Raw genomic sequence first — 13,537 nt, 5'->3', positions numbered from 1 at the left:
AACAGTCGAATTAAAATTAGAAATAACAACATTGAAACGGCAATAATACTTTGTATCATTTTATTAAAAAGTTTTCTTTAATTTGTGAAATGTCGCGTGTTTCGCGAAAGGTTTTGATTAAATCGCGAAAAGTTTTATTTCGTAATTGCGCGTCGTTGACGAATTCGTGAACTGTTAACAGTCAATCGCGAAATTTGTGTATCGATTCGCAAAAACTTTTTGAGAATAATTGTAAACATCTTGTTTTTGAAACGTAGATTTTCTTTTCGGCAAATGCTGCAACGGAATGTAATTCAAATTATCGTGAACTTGTATTTATTTTTTCATATTTTAATACAACCTTAATCATTTTTTAAAATAAAAATAAAGTTGCTTTTAATGTGTTTTATTTCATACAAAAGTTACCACAACGTAAAAGATTTTCGTATTTACGTTCTATAAGGTATTCGAAGCTACTATAAATGGCGATTCCAATTTATGTGGTAAATCTCTGACGGCAATTAGCATATCTTGAGGTAGAATGTGAGGAGGGCTTTCAAGCACAATTGATTTTATCGTGTAAATCGTCGCGGATAGTGAGTAAGAGCCAATAGAATTTTCCTACGTTAGTACAGTCAGTAGCGTAGCGTAGTGGGGGCGGCAGGGGCGGCCCGCCCTGGGCGGCACTTTTTAGGGGGCGGCAAAATTTCACAATAAATAATAATAATATCTTGTAAGAATTTGCACCATTTTATTTCATATTTTCGTGCACCTACGATTCGGACCGATTGAAATGAGGACGGAATACCATCCGGACAGTCCGGGAATCGACTCGCCGTCCGGGGATATCGTGCGCAACCTGTCGACCTTTTTTTTTATTTTGCATGTACGATTTATTCGTATATATATACACCTTCTATATCCAATAGATCTAGGTCACTTGCGTTACTCCTATCCAAGTCTCCCTAGTCGCTAACTGTAACTGATTTAGAACCGACATGCACTGCACATTATTCTTCGCATTGCAAAATGACATACGCATGCGTCAGGAACTTCTGTTCGAACAAACCTCACCTGCCGTCCGGGTCAGCGATTTTAAAAAAGTGGCAACACTAGCACGGAATTTTTCATTACTTATTCTGTGACGAAACTGAATTTTAGTCTTTTAAATTGAGATACCTAAATAAGGGGGCGGCTGACACCCACGCTACGCCACTGAGTACAGTAAATCCTGTCGAAAAGGAAACCCGAATACAAAGGAAATGTACAGTACATGAACGAAAAAACTTGGAAACGATTTTCTACGTTAAGTACTGTACTTGTGACTTTTAAAAAACGAACGTGATTAATTAAAATCTTAAATTCTTAAATCCTTCTCAAGTGTTTGAGATTTTTATTTTTATTTTCAAAAGTAATTTTTTTAAGTCAATTTTTCGTAAGGTTATACCTTTGAAAAGGGGGAATATTATTTACTATGAAAATAAATCGAAATTTTAGAAATTATAGTTTTCTTAAGATAAAACTTTTAAAAATTTATTATTTATTTTTAAAATTTGTTTTGTAATATATTCTCAAATATTGGTTTGGAAATTCAATATTTATAAAGATCTAAAGCTGTATATTTGTATTGATAAATGCATTTATATAAATATTGACTTTTGTAAAATATATATTTTACAGAAATTTATTTTGAAAATGGTAGAACAGAGACAACGACTCATTTTTCTATTTCGTATCATTTCATGTCCTTTCATTGTTGTTGACAGAAGAATATAAGAAATTTCCCACAGAAGCGTAGCGAAATTCCACCTGAGTAGTTGCATAAACAACACTCATACCTGTACGACAAAGATGATAAGTTTGTGTGTACATATTGAAATTTATCCACAAATTATTAATTTTGAAAAGGTTTTAATATATTGTGACTAAATATATAGAGCAGGGAAAGATAAGAAATCTGGTCAATTGAGAAAACTACATAATCAAAACTTTAGAGACCAAGAAGACACCATATAGACAATTAAATCTTGCGAAAATTAAGGTGAGTTGATTATGGAGCGAGAGCAGAGGAAAACCGACGATAAATCATATATTAAGAGGAATATCAAACGGAATACTGCCATTACGGCAAACAGAAAGAGTAAGGACACTCGAAGGAGCACAATGGAAGTACAGTAATTGGAGGAAATGGTTTACGTTAGAAGAGGACTGGATGAGGATCGATTGCCAGGGCGACTAAGAATCTTCGTGGCTCGTAACATCATCGAGAAAGAAAGAAATTGTGACTAAATGTTAAACATTGGGAGAAAATAAAGACTAATTATCACTCTCGCAACAGCAACTATAAAATTAAAATTGCTTTCTTGAAATTTCCTCGGGTTTCAGAAATTAGTAAGAAAAATATTAGACTAGATAATATTCTAATTACATACGTAATTATTTTCTTCTTTTTGCTTCGACTAATCTTTTAAAAATAATGTATAGAGTGGCTCAAAAGTCACTAAACCAAGATATATTTATATTGTAATCTTAAAATGTACCTCAGATAACCGACTTTTGGACCGCTCCGAATATGTATATTTATAAAATTTATCTGGTTAGAAATTTAATGAAAGTCATTTGATTTCATTACATTTTAGCAATACAGTGTTTGTAAAGTTAATAAAGTATCTTTAACTATTTTTGAATAAATGCCACTTTTGTCTTTAAATAATATCTTTGTTTAAATAAATGAACATAGAACGACCTTCAGTGTCCACATTAATCATTCTAGTTTATGATAAAATAAAAGGTAAATATATTTTGAATGGAAAATATTGAATTCTATTTTATTGAAAACAAGAATTTATTTATTTTCAATATAAATATGACTGTGTGATTGACAAGGTTCCTTCTTTATTTAGTAAATATAAACACTTCCTTTTTATAAAATCGAAGAATTTTTCATACGAATTCAACGAGCAAATAAAAAATTTCTTCGCAGAACTCATTACTAAACACAATAGATCGACAATTTTCTATATTTTGAATAAGAAATTCATGCCATTTGAACTGGCATTAATTTTTTATTGATAATTTCGTTCTTAATTGTTGCACCAGAAATTTACACTCGACTTCATAAGAGACCGCGAACCTAATTAAACCCGAAAACGAATGCAAATTTTTTCAAACATTAAATTTAAAACGTTTATATGTTGAAATTATATTTAAAGTGTTAAAAATTCTGTGATAGGATGTATAAAAGTCTTGAATTCGGTGCGAAAAAGTGCGTACAATATACGCCTTGACAAAGATTAAACGTAATGTTGGATCCATTTGTTTGATCTATTAGAAATTAAGAAATCTTTGCTTCACTACAGAACAACGTGCAAGAATTCTAATTTAAACGAGATTAAAAGTTATAAATATTAAACCTTACCTAACATTTTCCGAAAACATTTTTAGACAATGTAGGAGGCGTTATGAAGATGTTAAATCGTTTGTTATGTGGTGTCAATAACAAACGACCGAATGCCACGTAGAGTGTCATTAACGCAATCAATGATACTTTAAACAAAACAGAATTAGTTTTCAAGTTTACTTGTTAATTAGGATACTAGCAATTACTTCTTTGAAGTTTAAAGTGATGGAAGGATCAAAAAGCTGGACATGAAATTCTCGTATTACATCATAACGATTGATCAAACAATTTATAATTAGATGGGTAAATTTTTACGATATAAAAAACGAATTTCTACTGAGGAATCAATCATTACAATAAGCTAAAGGTTACTAAAATTATGATAGAGAATTTAATGGAATACAAATTTAAAATGGATTCAGTAACATGTTGGACTAGTTTCGAGGAAATAAGCCAGAAAATTATTCAATAAATAACGGGGAAAAAATGGTCATTCTGAAGATTACATTTACAGGTATATTTCATCAAATTAATGTTCCGTCTCGTTAATGCTTCGAAAGTTTATATAAGAGGCCGGGCGGGGGATTGCAACTTTAATGTCAAACTGTCATCTCTACGTCGTTTGATGTTAATCCTCTTATAGATTACATTAAACTCCCTAAAATAAGGATCTTAATATAGTCTACAGTTGTATGTAGAATTTGTTATTTTAATTAAAATTCTTAAATATAAAGAATGGTTTACAAAAGAAATGGTTTATATCAATATCGAGTAAAACTTTCAAGTCTGACCCCCACTCCAAATATAACACGTCACCTTCTCTATCTCCTCACCTCTTTGATCTTAACCTACCAAAATTTAATAGCATCCGTGACACATATATAGAAATAACCCTGCCAAGTTTGAACATTTTTGGTTCATCCAGTACTGAGATATCTCTATAATTATCCTTCTGCTCTAATAATGTTAGTAATAACATTAATACTGGGAGTATCAAACATCGATTAGACTGGAAAAACAATTAAATGGAACTGTAAAAGTTGAAAAAGTAAGAAGTTTGTCTCATAATTTAACTGTAGAGAAGAAAGACACAATCCTTTCTTCAGTATTCCCTTCGTTTTTGAAAGAAAACTTACTTGTAACATTTTATCACTGGATAAACGAAGAAATGACAACAAATTTGAGTTAATTAAACACTTCTATTAAGAAAATTGTATCATCAGAAAGATGGCGGAACAGTTATATAAAATTAAAGAATATTCACCGAGAATTACCGATGCAATTAGATTATGTAACTAGTAAGTTATATTAAGTATTCCTTATGAAGAGGTTTGTTTTCTGGACAATCGAAGCTTAATTTGTTTACTTTGTAAGATTAAGTAAAGTGAATAACCTATTTTATAAAGTGAACGATCCTAATGGAAATTAAGAAAAATAATAATTGAGCAATTACTTAACAATCTTCAAAGTTTTTTCATGAAAGAAATTGCTGAACTCGAGATTTAATAAAGAAAAAAAATATCGACTTACGTAAAGATGTATATAGTCTAATACTGTAAAAATATATAATTAAAGACGGTAAATGAAACAATAAATGGCAATTTTACATAGATAACGACTCATTTTTCTACGGTGCTTTGCAAAATTTGCATAAATATTTTCTTCTAATGACAATAAAAGCCGAAATTTAATTGTTAATATTAACTTTATTGATCTTAAAGCATAATTTTCTGCAATCAGGAAAGTGCATACAAAATTAAAAGTATGAATTATCTCTAAAACTGGCAATTAAACTCAAATAATTTTTGTTTTTGTCTTCAAATATTTAGATAACACGAATTATTTAGGCCTATTATTGTTTCAGAAATTTATACTGAACAGATAATTTTACAATAAATATGGTAAAGTTAATCTCCGATTCAACGTCACCGTTTGTTCGCATCAAACTGACATTAAATCGAGTTTGACACTAAACTGAAGAACTTCGTACAATAAGAATTATAAATAATGAAGTCTACAAGCAACTTTTGAGTTTGAAAGTCACGTCGTTTGCAACGAATAACCGTAATTCACAATAATTTAGTATTTAATAGGAAGATATATTCATAGGTATTTATTGACACTTTAAGGGAGTAGCGTTATAGCGAGGTTTGCTTAATTAATTAATAGTGCTTTAATTAATTAAAAAAAACGTTAACAAGTAAATAAAAACTGTTTCGAAGCAAAAAAATAATTAACAAGCACAAAACATAATTAAATTTTAAATGATAATATTCTTAAAGAAACAAGAAAAATGAACAAATTAATTATTTAAAATATTTTTATGATATTTTTTAATTTATTGTTAAATAAAAATACAATAAGATAAGCAAACTCATTAAATTATAAAGCAAGAATTATTATATAACACGGCTTATATAATAAATAAAATTTCTATACTTTAATGATGATAAATTACGCATCTATTTTGCGTAGGATAAAATAGAGAAGCTACAAAATGGACGAGTGTTTTCTTATTTTGTTGTTTTTGCCCTTCTAAGATACGGAGAAAATATCTTATTTGAAGGGGAGGAACAAAAAACATCTCCGGTTGACACCCGTCACTTTTCCTCAATAGCAAAACCCTGTCACCCATTTTGACAGGCAGAAAAATAGCCAAGGAAGAGTTTTCTCTTTGAAAAAAATTGCTTAATTTTTGTTTTCTTTAAAAAAAATAATAATAATAAGTCCCGTACATACGAAATTTAAGGAGATAAATAAAGGTTTTTGACACGAGTCTCTGGCTTAAAAAACTAAAGATGAATATTCTTCGGTTGGAAGCGTTAAAATTAAATGTGAGAAAAAAAACACATATGGTATTTTTTAGTTTCATCTCTTCATAGAGATTCACAATTGGGGGATAGGGCAAATGACCTTATTTGTTAGAAAAAGATCGATATCTGGGTGTGAAGTTCATAAGGTTCTGATCTATATTTATATATATAATAATTATATCCTGCTGTTTTCGTCTAAAATATCACGGTGTTTACGTACGACGATATGAAATAATGCGGTTTTTCCAAGCAAAAGGTGAATGAATGCACACTGGAACAACGTTAGAAAATAGCAAAGTATGAAAACTGTTAATCTCCATAGTCGATATGTCTCGCCTGTTTAATATTAAAATAGAAAAATATTCGTAACAATTTACCGGAATATATTACCGGGTTATTTAGGTGATCTCCCCTGAGTTAGGGCGTGCCACTTTCCCTACCATCTTACGTTCTTCCAACAGACTGCATTAACCCCTTTTCTCTTCTATCGACCGACTTCTTTCTAACTTTATTTAACAATTTAAAAATTAATAATTGTGACGTTTAAAGACAACTTTTTTCGCTTGAACCCCGCAACAAGAGAAATATTTTAAAAATTAGTAGTTTGTTACAACGACAGATGGCAGGATACACGATTCGTGTTTTCTATCGCCAGTGGTGGTTAATAAAGCATTCCCGTAACAAATTTAACAAAAGAATTCGAGTTTTTGTCCATCGACAGAAGCTTTAAACAATTCATAGAGTGGATGAAACGAAATGAAAATATTCTTTCTTTCACTCTTCGTGTGATGCGACACACCAAAAAAAGAAGCCATTGTTCGACGTTTGTGTGGCAAAATCGTAAAGCAAATAAAAGTATTACAAATTTTCCGAATTCGGTTTCACTTATTTATGAACGTAAATCCGAAGAAAGAAAATAAAATTAAGTAAATAAAAGGAAAATATGGAGTTGAATGTCTACATGTGGGTGACGTTCAATCCGAAGACCGCAGAATCGATCGAAAGAAACGAGGAATAAATTTCATTCCACATCAAATACACGAAATATGAGGCAATATAACTTAGTTTCTTGTTCAAATATCCTTTGCGCTTGATTGATTTCTTACTTCATTGTGTAAATTCCAATAGGAACAGGTATTGCGCGCTTCATTCAAACATCCCTCATACCTTTCTATATTAAATTTACGCTTCCAACATCCTCCTTCCTCTTATTCTAAAATTATTAATTATTGTTTGGAATGCGCGGAAAAAAATCTAGAGACTTTAAAATGACAATAAATCTTCGAAACTAATGTTAGAAGGAGGACGTCTTCGACAGATTCATACATTACACACATTGTCTCTAGAGAATTTTCTCTGTTATTTTCCACTTATATGTACAGTATAGCACTTAACATACTTCAATTATCGCATCTCTCTGCGGTTTGTCGAAAATCAACAGAGGATTAGCTACTAAATGAGAGGTTTTTACTTCAATTTAGTAGCTTTATCTCCCGTGTCGGGAGAATTAATTTTGTTTTTTAATTATTCACAGTCAATTTTATTTATCAAGTTAAAAGTTGACAGCATCAGTATCGATACGATTATAACAATACATATTCTATAAAAGTTTATAACTCAATTATTCTTAAATAATATTAAATTTTAATTAGCCTGAGAGGAAAGTAGGAAAAAAAAGGGGTGAAAGTAAAGAGACGTCTATGCAAATTAGATATTTAATATATTTTATTCGAAGACGACCGTTAATTAATCGAGTTAATTATTCGTCTCGTCAGAAATGAAATTTTATAATTAGAGAAGATGGAAATGCCGCTCCTCCATTATAGACAAACAAATGAGTCGTTAGACACCCCCTTTTCGTTTACTACCTTCAGAGATTTACAAAGGACAGGCAAAAATCTCTACCTTCCGAAATTTTTAACGGTATAGGGAAAAACAGCGAAAAAAAGTAAACAAGTCGGCGCCTTTCTATACATAATAAATTTAGATCGAACCTAATTCAATTGTTTTAACTCAAATGCTCGAATTATAACAGTGTCGTGTATAACGCGCAGAGCGCGACGCGAAGCGTGTCGCGTAGCGAAACAGAAATTATAACATAGTATTAACACGGTAAACTTTTACTTTTTACGTCTACATTCATTAATTTATCGTTTCTAAACGGTAAATTTGCTTCATTTTTCACGATTTTTTTCCAAACGACTTCCTTTCTGTTTCGTAGAAGTAATCTCTCTTTCGTGGAACGAGTAAATGTTAGAAACAACAATAAATAATTCTAGATGAAAGGAAAACATTCGAACTAATGAAAAAAAATATGAACAAAAGATTCAGCGCTCCCAAAAAATTACAGAATTTTTTTAATATTTTCTCCCTATCTCTTGGAGTTCTCGACATTTTTTATTGCCTATTTCATAACCAGAACAATGTTACCGGTTTTAGGATAAGCAATAAAAAAATGTCGAGAGTGAAATCTAGATTCTAGGGTGTTGACATTAGTTTCGTATATCTGTGAGTATACTACTCACCTGGAGAGCGGTTAAAGGTTATCGCCTTCCTCTCTACTGTAACAACAACAATAGAAATTCTCGACCTGTCTATTGGGAAATTCGGTGATACAAAAATACCAAATTATCAATCGGTTCTTTCGGGAGTAGGAATTCTTCGAAAGCAAATTATCTAAGGAAGGACGAGACACGTCAGAAGTTCAAATATAGAGATAAGAGATATCATAAAAGAAAACAATATGCCTTAACGAAGCGTTACAAACAACTAATTGCGAATTGACGATCGGGAGAAACTTGTCTGGAAATTGCGTCATTAGTTTCACCCTCCTCTGAATAAGAAAAGAATAAAAATTATGTAAAATACACGTGAAAAATATTCGAAAAGACATTAATAGTTATTTTGTCGAGGTCGATAACCTTTTTACTCAAACTGCCAAGAAAATGTATATTTTTACAGCATTTTTTTCTTCCAGAAAGTTACGCAATTTCTAAAGTTTCTTTAAATTTCATCAAATTAAATTTTTAATGCGATCGTTTATATAAAAATCTAAAAATCTACGTGAGTCTTTTACTTACGTACTTTAAAAATGCGCTTTTTTTTTATTGTTATAAATGGCAATAAACCTTAATTGGAAAATCGTGACGTACTAGAGTTACGTAGAAATTATTTTGTAGTGATTTTACAACTATCACTCTAGGAAGTTGAGCTGATTATTTTGTACAAAATTTCGACTTCGACGTACTTTTAACATCACAAAAATTGAGAAAATTGTTGAAAATTACAATAATTGAAGATTGCTTGTCGTAGAGAAGCGCATCATCCTGGTATATGTAAATAATTAAACGTAGAAGGCAATCGAGACGTGTTCTAACCCTCGAGCAAATGCTACAAAACTGATTAATAATTGCTAGTGTTAAAGAATAAATAATGTCTCGCCGGGGAGAGGATTAAACGATAGAAAATTTAATTATCTTTTTATAATAAGGGCTTATTCTCGTTAAGTAGATTAAATTGTAGGGCAAAAATCTCAAAAATTTTATATTTTCTTAATAATATTATTAATAGCTTCGATTAGCGGGAGTTTGATAACACCTTTTTTCCTTATTTGTTGCGCTTTTCCTGTCACAAATTTTCATTTCGAGCGATAAGAGTCACGTTATTTTGAAAGATGGCTCCTCTTATTAATGACTTTAATAAAAATTTTAACTAAAATTACAGTAAATTCTTACATTACGGTACATTTAATAACAGATAAACCTTCGTTTTTTAAAAGAAATGAGTTATAACATGTTACCAATCAACAGGCAAATAAATTAACCTGTTGCTTATGACGTCGCTACTTTTAAATGCCCATAGCACGTGGATATAAGGAGCAGTTTTATAACTTTTACAGTGAAAAAAGACTTTACGGTACGTTATGTTCAATGCCTGTATTAAGCCTATACATTTAGAAAAAAGTGTTACGCTGTGTTACTTTATTTCAACAGAACGGTGGATTATAACGCGAGCGCCGCGACGTAACGAAGCGAAGCGCAACAAGTGTAAAAATCGAAAAGTCAACATATACTGTATTTTAAAAGATACAAAGTAAAATCTACATCTGATATTTAAGTACTTAGTAAAAAGTAAATAATTAAATTTGGCTTAAATTAGCTAAACATTATTCCATTGTTTAAATAATTAAACGGAAATATTTGTTTCAATTTTAGAATTTAATTAATGAGAAGCGGCTTAAACCGATAAGATGACGTTCCGGAGCAACATTCAATCTGTGTGTTTTTTTCTCTAACGCAATCTCTTCGGATTACTACGTGTTCGAAACTGTAAACCCGGACAATAACCCCCCGTTCAACACGTGCAGCAATTGTTTATTAACCTCCGCCATTCCTCCTCACTTCCGACAGGAAATTTCCAGTTGAAAGAAAGGAAAAATAAGGGGAGTTTGGATGGAATACGGTTACAAATGACGTCACAGCAATGATTTTATTTTCAGCATCCAATTGTAAAGAAAAAAGTCATGTACAGTACAATTCCGTTATGATTTATGCTTCATCTCCCCCCTCTAACTGTATCGAACCGTTGAAAAATACTTTAAATATTCATCGATTCTAAAAAAGAAAAAACAAAATAACATAAAATGTATTAACTAAATTTATTAAATACGCAGTTTTTAAAATTAAAAGGAGAGGAGAATGCTTATTGTATGGTTTCTCCTTTTTAAAAATGAGTTTGCGATAGAGTTGATACATGATTTATTTCATTCGTTTTCTTTAGAGAACTGCTTTATAAATGGCTGCATTCGCGACGTTATTCAAAGGAAATAAAGTAAAAAATAAAAAAAACTGCATTATTTTCGAGTATGACGAATTTATGAAGACACTTTAACAAAGACACAGAGATTTTATATCGATTCTGTTGACATATTAAATTATTCACAGAACTAAATGAGTAAATTATTCGAAATTTTGTAATTTTTTTCAAAATTTATCGATTCTGGAGTGGAAGAATGATATCAGCAGATTTTACTTAGGAGTATATCAGCTTACACAGGGGCAATTCTATTTGTATATAGTGAGAGGTGGTAGTTCTTGAATAGTGGTATTTCTTTCGGTTCGTTCTCGAGTCTGGTTAACAGTTATCTAAAATGAAAACTGTTTGATTATTACCTGTTTATAAATTGCAATTTATTTCATTTTCTGTCTGAGATTTCATACAGAAAATCGTAAGTAAATCAAATTCATAATTTTCAGTATAACTACTGCAAGATAACAATAGAAAAGAATGAATTTCATCAACAGTATTAAGTTATATAAACAATACACTTTAATTATGTATATTTTATACGATTGATTCTTTTTCTTGCCTTTTATTTTGTTATTTGAATACAAAATAATTTTCCTTGTAAAATAATAGACTAGGAATTTATTTGTAATATTTTTAAAATCTCGATAGACAATATTCATAGCTTTAAATGCATGTTTCTTCTGTTTAACGCATGTGTTCAAGGCCGTCGAGAGGAGGAACTAGAAATTTTTCCCCAAGCCGGGAGAAAATTTAGTGGTTTTTAGTGATTCCAACCCGTATAAAATTAATGTTATTTTCACTGACAGAAAATAAAATCCTTAAGACCTCTTTTTATTATTAAAGAAATATTCTACTTATTTAATTTGTTTTTTAAAAAAAGGCTAAATGGTCCCGCTTTACTCCTGTCTATACTCAGCGATTTTTAGGATTTAGACGTGGAGGGAAAAAATATATCGCTTCTTGTCATTTAAAAATATAAATAACATAGAAAAAATAATTGTGAAGAAATACGAAAAATGTTTTATTAAATTAAATACTTTGTTTTCAATAAAGCTCTTGAGTAAAAATTTATATTATTTAAATAAAGTAGTTAGACACTAATCGTGAGATAGTTATATAAAACGTAATAACAGTAATGAAGCATTGTTAATACAGAAATAAAACAAAAAATTAATTGTTTAGTTACTTGTTTTATCACTCGTAGAATATATTAAAAAGTCTGCAACATTAATAATGATAATTAACAATATGAACTCGATTAGAAACGGAAACAAGAATAGAAAAATAACAATAAGTTTTCATTCAAAAGGAAGTTAAATTTGTTAAAGGAATTTCTTGTAAATCTCATTGTTGGGTCTATTGTTTGTGTAAGATGCAATCTAATTTGGCAATGTCGGTATAGTAAATTGCACCAAAATTATTTCATAAAAGTGCTTATTAGAAAATATAAACTCAGAAACGTAACTGGGATGTTCTAGAGCAGTGTTTCTTAAACCTTTTCTGCTAGTCTTTAATTTTTAAAATACTTTTGTTACCCCATAAAAAATTCGAGTGTTTTTATTTAAAGGGGTATGGTCGTTCCATTTCCTCGGGTATATTTAGCCTGACTTAGGCTAAATACAAGTAATTAAGAAAGGACCCGCAAAACTGCACTGTTGTAGAACCAAAATAGATATAAAATTAATAGTGGATTTCAGAGATGTAGTAAAAGAAACTAATAGATTTTGAAGAAATATTCATTAAGAACTGTTGCAAATTACATGCATATTTTTTAAACATCAGTAATTTAAAATCTCCCCGCGAAAGAAGATGAATTAAAGAATTATTAGTCATTAATTACGAATAAAAGTTGTATTAAGTATCATACAGCACCAATTTAAAAAGGATCTTTTTATGTTCGAAGGAAAAATTATTTTCTTTATTACCTGTAGCAAACACAAAGAAGAAACGCACCTTCATCTCTTATTTCCAATTTACTAACGGAAAATGTAATTAATTTATGTCCGAAGTTTCAATTTATTTAATAACTTCAAAACAATTAGAAAATATTAAATTATAAAGTAAATGCATAATGTAGGCGTCAATCTCAGTAAAGAGTTTTCTACTTCATTAATGAAGTTTCATTAAAATGGGACGATCGAGTACGTCCCTTTCTTTTCTTCTTCAAACTTAAATAAAGTAATTTCCCGCCTCTTTTCTCTTGTTTTTATCAAAATATTTTCTCCCAAGAACCCTCCTTTCGCCAATGACGCTTCATAAATTAAAATTAAGTTCGGGAGGATTTCTTAATAAAATTTTCTCCTCGTTTACTACAGAAGAGGAAATCTATTTACATTTATTAACTTCATTAATATTATAAAAATCAATAAAGGATTTTTTAAAATGTTTATTTTATTAAAAAATATCCATGAAGTAACATCGAGATGTACCAAAATTACACTTCTTGCCTACGGTATTTACAGCAAGGATTTTCTAGTTTTTTTTCTAATTAAATCGAGCCCTTTTTTATCACGTGTTGACTCAAATGTAATTTTTT

Source organism: Centruroides sculpturatus, unplaced genomic scaffold (assembly GCF_000671375.1).
Source record: "Centruroides sculpturatus isolate CEXI.00-Female unplaced genomic scaffold, Cexi_2.0 scaffold12, whole genome shotgun sequence".
Taxonomy (NCBI): domain Eukaryota; kingdom Metazoa; phylum Arthropoda; class Arachnida; order Scorpiones; family Buthidae; genus Centruroides; species Centruroides sculpturatus.
This window is presented reverse-complemented; position numbering follows the sequence as displayed.